Source organism: Sorghum bicolor, chromosome 10 (assembly GCF_000003195.3).
Source record: "Sorghum bicolor cultivar BTx623 chromosome 10, Sorghum_bicolor_NCBIv3, whole genome shotgun sequence".
Taxonomy (NCBI): domain Eukaryota; kingdom Viridiplantae; phylum Streptophyta; class Magnoliopsida; order Poales; family Poaceae; genus Sorghum; species Sorghum bicolor.
This window is the reverse complement of record NC_012879.2, coordinates 20,163,078-20,173,219: the sequence shown is the minus strand read 5'-3', so window position 1 is coordinate 20,173,219 and position 10,142 is coordinate 20,163,078. Positions and strand designations below refer to the sequence as shown.

The 10,142-nt window shown below is 40.3% G+C and overlaps 1 long non-coding RNA gene across 2 annotated transcripts; it reads right to left on the bottom strand.

Annotated features, from left to right (window-relative positions):
• LOC110431396 lies at positions 7,428-9,939 on the bottom strand. Of its 2 annotated transcripts, none has more exons than XR_002448885.1 (3): positions 9,584-9,939; positions 8,237-8,345; positions 7,428-7,652 (listed from the first exon to the last, which is right to left on the bottom strand). It is a non-coding gene; the product is annotated as an uncharacterized LOC110431396 (long non-coding RNA). The 2 variants fall into 2 exon arrangements; XR_002448886.1 differs by having other exon boundaries at positions 8,237-8,342.

Genomic DNA, 10,142 nt, shown 5'->3' with positions numbered 1-10,142 from the left:
TAAGCTTGGTCCCTGTTCATGGCGGTGGACCGCCGAGCTGGGATCGGCGTTACCAGCGTGTGAGCCACCGTTTCATCTCGTCCAAGCACGTGCTCGCGTCCGTGGCAAAGGGAAGCAGCTGCTGGCGGAGTGGAACGCGACGTGCCCTTCTCTCCTGCGATCACCGACCTCTTTTTCGCCACCGGAGCACCGACGGGCAGCGGCTCGTCCAACTCCAAATTCGCCTCGATCGCTCCCTTCCCAATCCACCCAAACACTCCACGAGTTTCGCCAAGTCCTTAGCCATCGATTGCGCCCCTGAGCGCAAGCTCTACCCTTCCACAACTCCACACCGAGCCGTTTTCCTCTCCAACTCCGGCCGAAACGCCGCCGCGAGCACCTCACCGTGGCCAGCATCACCCCGAGCTTCTCCGCCGCTGCTTCTTGCCCCTTTGGGATCGCGGTGAGCCACTGATGCTCTTGCGCTGCTTAATTCGCGCTCTACTCAAGCGTAGTGGCCGGCATTGGCTCGGACGAGGTGGCCGCCCGCCGTGCCCGTGGTTGCAGGGGCTAGGGTAGGGGAGAGCGGGAGAAAAGAGGGTGTGCAGGTGCGCAAGGAACTGGGGGAGCTAGTGCACCTCGCTGCGGGAGCCGGGAGTCCACCAGTGTTGCGCTGAAGGTCGCCGGAGCGGTGGCGCGAGGTGGAAGGCGAAGCTGACGGGCGGGACCCGCCCGTCAGTGTCTGTGTGAGGGGAGGGGTTGGCGCGCGCAGTGCCCGCTTGGGCCGAGCGGGAGCTGGCCGGCAAGCAGGCCGAGTTCCTGGGCCGCTCGTGACACAGTAGCGTTTTCTTTTTTTGCAGTTTTTGAGTTATGTTTGATTTTATGTATTAAATCATGTGCTGATTCAAAAATTGTGAAAATTTTTGTATAGCTTCCATAAAATGGATAGAGCATAAGAAAAATGTTAAGTTTTATTTTCTGGTAATTTTCAGGTATACATAAATTGCCTTTGTTTATTAATAGATAAGCCTTCTATGATTTTTAATAAATTATGGGTATATCCAAAAATCATGAAATTTAATATGTGAACTTGTGTTACTGTTATCTAGCTTTAGGAATATTTTCAGCTCTTTTTGATAAAGTATGATCTGTTTAATAATAAAGCTATTTAAAATGCTTATAAAAGAAATAGAAATAATTAATCCCTTTAGGATTTGGGTGATATTTTGGATTGATTGACAACCAGTGGTCACATAGCATGATATGCTCCCTGGTTATGATTTTTTTACATAAATGACCTTTGTTGTTTGATAGATACCCAATATTGCTTAATAAAAATGATAAAAATTGTTTAGTAATAATGTATGCTTTGATAGCTAGATTAATTTGTTTCTTTACCATGAAGGTAAATTGTACTCGAGATAATCATATTTTGTTGTTGTCATACAAGAACATGTAACATGTCTTTATCATGCCATGAGTATCTCATAATCATGCATATGCACTTTTACGTATAGAATACGCTCCGGAAGAATCTGATCCTCAGTGGGTTGCTTCCGAGTTTGTGGATCCTTCGGGTTTTGCTGAGTTGCCGAACTTCCCTTCCGGTCAAGGCAAGCCCCGGACATTAAACCCTATCCTTGTATTTTCATAAAGTTATTTATATCACTTGAGTTAATATGATGCATTAGGTGAATAGGAGTTGAGTGAATCTTATTTGCTGCATTATCTACCTTGATGATTTCCATATTAACCTTGATACTTGCTTTATGAAAATGCTTAGTATGCTTAGCCCTGCTTATTAGATAGGTTTTCAAATGAGAAAGTTTGAAGGGTTGTTGTGGAATACTTTTATGGTCAATAATGTTTCAATGTGAGACCGGTCGGTGGACTTGCTTTAAGAATGGAGTCTTAAAGTAGTGTCTCCAACTGTGTCGATTAAGGACCGTACCGTTGTTGGCCTGTTGTGATTGAGACATTTGAGTACAGCCCACATGCGCTGGTAAGCCTTACCTATAGCTATTCCGATACTTGAGAACGGCTAACCGCGTACTGGGAGTGGAGAGATGGCGAGAGTAGCGTGTACCCATCTTACAGATCTGAGATGACCGGGAAACATCTAGATTGGCTGTAGGATGGTGGTGTACTGTACTCTCGGGTGACGCTGGACCCGTTCTTGTATGGGAGGATCTATAGAAACAGGTTGACATATGCAAGATTAAGTTCTACATATGTCGTGTGGTACTGAATCCCCAGCTGGGTTTAATCGATTCGAATCGCCGTGTTTCCTCGGATATGGAGCCTCAATCCTCGTACCATCATCGTAGTAATAAGTGAATCTTTGGTATAAGAAAGATGTGGTATGCTCATGCAAGTTTGATAATAGTTTTAGTTAGTCATAAATGATGATCTTGAGTTAAAACCTGAAAGTAGGTTTTACTCTTAGTAAGCTTTTATGCAAAAGATATGCTTCGATCTTGTTAAAGCTTTACCTTGAATCCCTATAACCTGCATACCTGAGTCTTCACCTCTTTTATAGTCGGTTAAGTCTTGTTGAGTACTTTTGTACTCAGGGTTTATTAACCCTTGTTGCAGGTGAACCTTTTGATAATCCTTTTGATGGTCATTGTTACTTTACTTTTGTGGAGGAGAGTGATGATGAGGAATCTGATGTGTGACCTTGGGCAAGTAAAACTTGTTGTGTGATCTATGGTTTATGTAATAATAAGTTCCGAACCTTTTATGTACTAAATACTTATGGTTTGTAACCGTTGAACTTAAGTTTCAAGCTATGTTATGTAACCTTTCCGCTTTTACTCTGATTTCTCTTATCTATGAAATGTTGTAATACTGTGATGCTTGATGAGGGAATTCCTGAAAAGAATGTAACGTGGATGATTCGGGTTTCCCGAGGACACCCGACAGACTTCTTGAGTCATTTGGAACTCGTACACGCCGATCGGAAGTCTTTGAGACAACGATGGGTGTATGTGGGCCACTTAATTCAGGAGGTTCTGCCACACAAGCTATTTGGAATAACACTTGACAATGCATCAGCAAATAACACTATGATTGATTTACTAAAGCACCATCTTATGCAACAGAAATTGATGCCAGTGTGGAGAGAGCTGCTTCACCATCGGTGTGTAGGGCATGTCATAAACCTTATTGTGAAAGATGGGCTCAAGTGTGTTGAACCGATTGTTGAAAACATCCATGAAAGCATTGAGTACTTTTGTTCTTCAACTTCTAGAAAACAAATGTCTAGAGAAATTGTTGCACGAGAAGGCATTACATACAAGAAAAAAAAATCATCACTAGATGTGGTCACACTTTGGAACTCAATATTTTTGACTCTTAAAATAGCCCTGAAATTTAGGAAAGTATTTGAGGTTCTAGAATCAGAGGACCAAAAGTACACATATTTACCCTCCCCTGAAGAATGGAAAGTAATGGTGTACTTTGTAACCTGCTAAAGGTGTTCAAGAAGGCAACTAAAGTTATTTTAGGCACTAACTACCCTACCATGAACCTCTATTTTCATCACATATGGAAGATCGAGATGGATTTGGAAGAAGAGTTGCAAACTACTGAGCTTAAGTTACAAACTATTGAGCAAGAAGATAACTATAACTCTGAAGTTGGTGTGGCAGATTAAGCTAAGTTAAGGTTCCTAAAGGAGATGATCAAGGTACTAAAGGAGATGAAGAAGAAATTCAACAAATATTGGAACAAGTCACACACAACACCATGTATTCCTGTGGTTTTTGACCCAAGTTTCAAACTAAAATTTGTTGACTTTGTTTTCAGCAAGGCTTTTCCTAAGATAGGAAAGGAAAAGATTGTAAGACTAGAAAAATTAGTCAGTGGGCTGTTTTCAACATACACATCTGGAAACCCCATGTGCGACATATACACAACAAATACCTAGTGTTTGTTCAGTCAATAACGATGCATGGATGGAATGGTATAAAAAAGTCAGTAATGATCAAACTCGGAGAAGCACGGATCTTGATAGGTATTTGGATGAGGACCCAATTCAAGGTGAAGAGTTTGACATAATAAATTGGTGGATGGATAATGCAACAAAGTACCAACCCTTTCTTATATAACCCGAGATTGTATGTTGTTCCATCCACGTCTATACCTTTAGAATTAGCTTTTAGCATGGCGAGAAGAACCATAAATGATTTTTGAAGTAGCCTGACCCCTGAGATAGTAGAAGCACTTATATGTACCCAAGACTGGTATAGGACAGAAGGTAAAACTCTTTTTATACAAGTGCTATTCTACACCCTAGGTGTAGAATACTATTCTACACCGAACTACTATACTGAACAGATTTCAGTATCGTTCAGTATCCGTGTTTCAGTATTGTTCAGTATTTCATGGTCTTGAGTGTAGTGTTGGATGATACTGAACGATGTTCAGTACTGTTCAGTATTTTTTTCTGCTCAATTTTAGCTTGCAGTGTAGAATAATATTCTACACCTAAGGTGTAGAATAGCGTTGCCGATATATATATATATATATATATATATATGTGTGTGTGTGTGTGTGTGTGTGTGTGTTCAACACATTTTTAATTAGTCCTTCATCTACTGCAACTTAAAACTTTGCATTTTGGTATATATAGGTTCTAGTTCTACACAGTTTTCTAACGCAGCAGTTGATGATTTCATTGTGGAAGAGGGTGAAACATGAAATTTAGAGGTAATATGCTTGTATTCTACTTAGTTTCCTTTACAGTTTGGTATACACATTTCATCCAGCTGCCAGTGTCCATTATAGATGAGCTGCGTGGAAGCACTACAGTTTATAGGCATCTTTTCATGTGTGATCTGCTATTGCAAAAATCCTTTCTTTATTGCTTGTCAGTGGCCATTATACTACTCCAATTAACTTAGTTCCACTAAGTAGGAGTAACTATTAAGTCAAGTGATATGGTAATTCATTTCTAGATTGATGGATTAGTTTTGATGGATCCCGAGCGAGAAAAAAGGGGTTATCTGTAGCTAGCTGGCTTCCTTGCCCTTATCAAAGATAATACTTTTTTTTAATTGCTAGTGTCATATACTGATCTGTGGTGCGTCCTATATATGACTACAGAGACTAGAAGAAGCAAAATGCCAGATATTCAGAGAGCATATAATTCTGCAGCTGAGATTTATAGTCATATGATTCTGCTGCTAAGAGGAAGTAGCATTTTGAAGTTGTCTATAAATTATTTGTAGGGTAAAATGTTCTGAACGTCATGCAAATGATATGCTTATTTGCTGGCCTGCAATGGGAATACATTGTCTGAATTGTTAAGCTATTTGCCCCTGCTTCCCAATTGTTTATGGAACATGTACACTTGAGGCATGCATATTGTAGTATGGAGTTCACTGATTTTGTTGAATCTGGAGTACCCAACTGATTTGTGACTCTTCTTTGAAGCATATTGTAGCATGCATGCATATTCTAGTACGTAGTGCATTGCTTTTGATTCCGTGTATGCGAATTGCAGCAACTTGTACGTACATATGTGGGCTGACCATGGTTCGATCCCTGGGTAACCGCGGTTCATGCAAACTAGACGTGGCATGGATCAGGTTGGATCCGTGAACCTGTCTTGTAGCTGATGGAGCAGGGGTTCAGGGATAGGAGCGCACCGAACGGCCCCCCTTGCAGTTTGAGACCAGGACAACCTTCCTCACAAACTCCAGTTATGGTCTCAAAGTCATAGTGTTTCTTAGAAGATTGTGGGACTCGTTGTGAGCCAACAAACCCTTTTTTTAGTTCTTTTAGGCTTTGTTTGGATGCGTATGTATTTATTTTAATCCACATATGTTGAAGTAGAATTAAACTAGTATATGTGGATTAAAATGAATACATATGCATCCACTCTAATATATGTGGATTAAAATGAATACATATGCATCCAAATAAGGCTTTAGTGACCAAACAATAGACGAACTTATGTAGAAGTAGCACAAAATCCATGATGGATCTCCCAAGCTCAAATGAAATCAAGATACTCTTTCCAATATCTTGGCTTCCGTCTCGTATCCCTCTCCAACCAATCTTAGAGTATCTCCAAGAAAATAGCCAAAAACACTAGCCAAATTTACTGATTTAGCTACTCTCTAAAATAGATTTGACAAAAAAATATTAAAATACTCCAACAAACTCCGTAAAAGATGACTAGTGAAGTAAACTATCTAAAAGTAGAGAACGAATAAAGTGAAATAGAAAGCTACTAAATTTAAAAAGTCATTTATAGAGTCTATTAAAAACATTTTTTAAAAAAAATATCTAAATTTATCTTTAGAAAATGATTTAACTAATCTGCACCTCCCCTCCGAGTCGAACCCAACCATGTGCATTGGCGGCGCACAGCCGAGGCACGAGCAATGTGCGTCATCATAGTGTTTCCTTTATTGCTTCCTGTCGTCGCACTGGGGAAGGTGCGCCAGCACCTGCTACATGAATCCGAGAAGCGGCGAGGGCAATTGCTTGGAAATATTAGTGTTTTATTTAACCAACTTGGTGGGAAATGGTGGATATTTTTTTTTGATCAAGCATGAGAAGAAAGAATATCCAAGCATCGAAAATTCTATGCAATGTGGCTGATCTTATGGAGCCGAGAGCTTTTGATGGGGCAAAATAGAAAGCAAAACATACGAGAACTGCAAGAAGGGACCATTTAGGTTTAAAAGGGATGGCTCATTGGTGTTGAAAAATGTAAGAGGTAGACTAGCAAACACTATAACTATTCAATTTGCAGTTTTAGAAATGGAGAGCCAGCACTGCCTGAACATGAATACGGATGGGAAAGGAAGGATGGTTCAACTGCTGGACTCATGGTTGTGGGACCCTTAGATGACTAGATTCATGAAATTACATAGAAATTTGCTGGTGGATGTCTCCTATTTAGCTGTAGTAGATACTCTGGCTCTATACCTTTTCTCAAACATTCTTTGATTGAGTTGAAGCAATTTTTTTTAAAAAAATGGTAAAATATTTTTATGTAAAAATTTATAAATAGGAGACAAGAGAAGCCACGTTCTCATAGCTCTAGCTCCTTTGGGCTCCAGCAAGGAATTGATTTTAAATAGCCATTAGACATAGCTTCACGGCAAAAGCCACAAGAAGCATAAGAGCTCGGACCGTGTGCAAGCTAGCACCAATCTCAAAACAACTTGGACTTACATCCTACCATTCCCATAAATCAATCATATCCAACTATGTAGGTGGGTTGTGTAAGATTTAGCCTAGCTGTTTTGTGGCCCAATTTAGGTTTTTAGGAGCTTTCAGCCCATTTTACGACCAACTATTTTTTTTGGCCAATATGATTTTTTGGGCCTTTTAATGGTCATCCAGCCCAGCTTAAATTTAGCTGCTACTAGATTTCAGCCTAATTAGAAATGGCCGATAGCAAAATAAAAAATATTTTCATCCTTAATTTCAGCAAATTAATTACCAATCATTAATTAACACATGTTCACATCATCGGCAACAAAATAAGTCCAGATCAACACATATATATTCTGGAACACAATACAACCTTCACTTCTCATACAACATAATTAAAACATATAGAACACCACTTGATAGTACCCAGCAGCCACCAAAGCACCACTCCATCATCAAAGTTTGCTACACAAACTCTATTAGAAAGCAGCAGCTACCTGCAGCAACAAACAACAAAAAAAAAATCTGAAGTAAATAAAAAATTATGGTTTAAAAAATTAAATTCTATAAAAGAAAGGTCCAACAACCTAACCATCAAAGCCTCCAAAAAAATACATGGTGATTGTTGTTGATGCTAAGTTAACAAGGGAGCCGAACTAGGTAGATTCACAAGCAAATTAAAAATTTGGTGCAAAGAACATATATCTGGTGCTAACAACATATATCTGCTAAGTTGAAATATATCAATTAACTAGGTGGTAAGATCCATAAGCAATTAACTATATGCTAAGTTAACATATAGTTGATAAGAACAAATAGCTGTTAATAAGGTGCTAAGTTAACAAGGTGGTAGATTCATAAGCAATTAACAAGGTGGGTGCTAAGAACATATAGCTGCTGCAATTAACTAAGTTCACAAGCAATTAACAAGGCAAGAATCCACGTGTAAGAACATGTAATAGCAGCTACTAACACCTTGATTCATGGCAGCTGTAAGAACATATAACAAGCAAAAATATTTTGAACTAAGCTAATTGCTTACAGCTGCTACTGAACTAAATTGGAACAGCAGAGGCCTTACCTGCTTACCCTGTCCAGCTGCTGCTATTTGAAAATGAGGAAAGACATGAACTGATGATTGTCACTGTTGTACAGATAGAAACAGAGAAAAAAAAGATGGGCACAAGCTGCTGGAAAAGACAGAGATGAGAAAAATGCCAATTCATAAAAAACTAGCAGTAAAGAACTAAGGAAATTACATTCAATAAAACTTATAGGTGAACTAGCATGATCTTAGCCTAATAGCATCAGTTTAGTTCTTTTTGCAATATACACTACACTAGTGACCAACTGGTTCATTATCAAGGCTAGATTGATATGTGGATATGCATATCTCATATCTTCTAGAATTGATTGAATCTCGTGAAGCAATAGAAGTTCCACTCTGCTGTAGCTCTATTCTGTTAAGGAAGATGTGAAGCTGTAGCTATGTTCTGTTCTGGGAAGCACTAGCTGAAAGTAACTAAATGCAGCTTAATAAAGTAATAAATATTACAAAATCATAGCACTAGCCGAACCAAGAATAGAATGAACAGACAAGGCAATGGAAGCTATAATTGCGGTGTACTGTATTTCTGTATTTAGTAATGCTAAAGTTCAAGCCCCAAATAAGGGCCTGTTTGACAGGGCTCCTCTAGAGGAGCCAGAGCCAAAACGGCTCCGGCTCATCTGTTTTTTACTCCAAAACAGCTTCTCCAGAAAAACGTTTGGCATGACTTCTCTGGAGGAGCCAGAGTCGGAGCCAGAGAGAACCCTGTCAAACAGGCCCTAAATTCAAAGCATCACACGGTTCTGGACAATGGACAAAATTGGTGTTTTGCCTCAGCAGAAAATAGAGCATAGTCCAAGTTGAGTTCAATTTCCAATTCCAAGCATTGGAAAGGAATCTGGTGCCTGATGTAGAACAAGGTTGTGCAGACAAACCAAATGGACTAAGTTTTTTTTTCATGGGCAATAGTTGTGATTAGTACAGTAGTGCCATTTATCAAGACAAGGTTACTATAAACACTGATTTTCCATCAAACTAAAGTCAAATCATCAACTGATATTAATTCACTAGTGCTGATCTCCTGGATGGCAGACGCTTGCCAGCCCAAACTAAAATCAAAATGAAGTTCCCATGGGTTTGTAACTGAAGAATAGGATTGCTATCTCCTGTCCTTCCTAGCCTATACATCCGCTCAATCAAAAGAACAGCCACCTATAACTGTAAATTTACTGCTACCCAACTCTAAATTTTTAGTCTAGTATATAGCTTGGATCAGGCATACACTTCTAGTAGTCTACATCAAGCACAAAGTCAAGCACGCATACACTCCAGTAGTCCGTACACGTCAAGCATGCAAGTCAAGCAAAGTAGAAAAGAAACCTTGGAGGCACTTCGTCGAGCAGGTGCTAGGCGTCTTCTGTCCATCAACTGCAGCAGATCAAGCAGTGGGGGAGCCCCAAATGCCCGGTGCTGCTCGCACGCACGCAGCCGTCTCCAGAAGGACTAGCCCAGAATCACGTTCCAACTTCTGTCCAGTGAATATCCCTTTTTTTTCAAACCGGACAAGCCTAGTCAAATTCCAATTGGCACTGTTCCATGTCCCGTGAGCCTGTTCGCTGCTCACCGAGGTTAGCACGGTTTTCAACCGATTTGCAACCTCTATGGTAGAATAGAGTGGTGCACCAGTCCAGTGCACACCGAACACGTCCGGTGCCCCTATTTGACTTCCTCGCGTATCGTCTTGTTGCACTGGCCTTCTCCAGTTTGAGCTGGCCAGTATACTGGACGGCACTGTGCTTAGTTGAAACTTGTGAAGTGTTTGGCCCATGCCATCGTGTCCGGTGCACCCCGAACACGTTCAATGCATGCTGAACAGCAGCACCAAGACCACTCTCTTGTCTGCAAACTTGCCAACTCTCAAAAGTTTTTGCTAAGCATG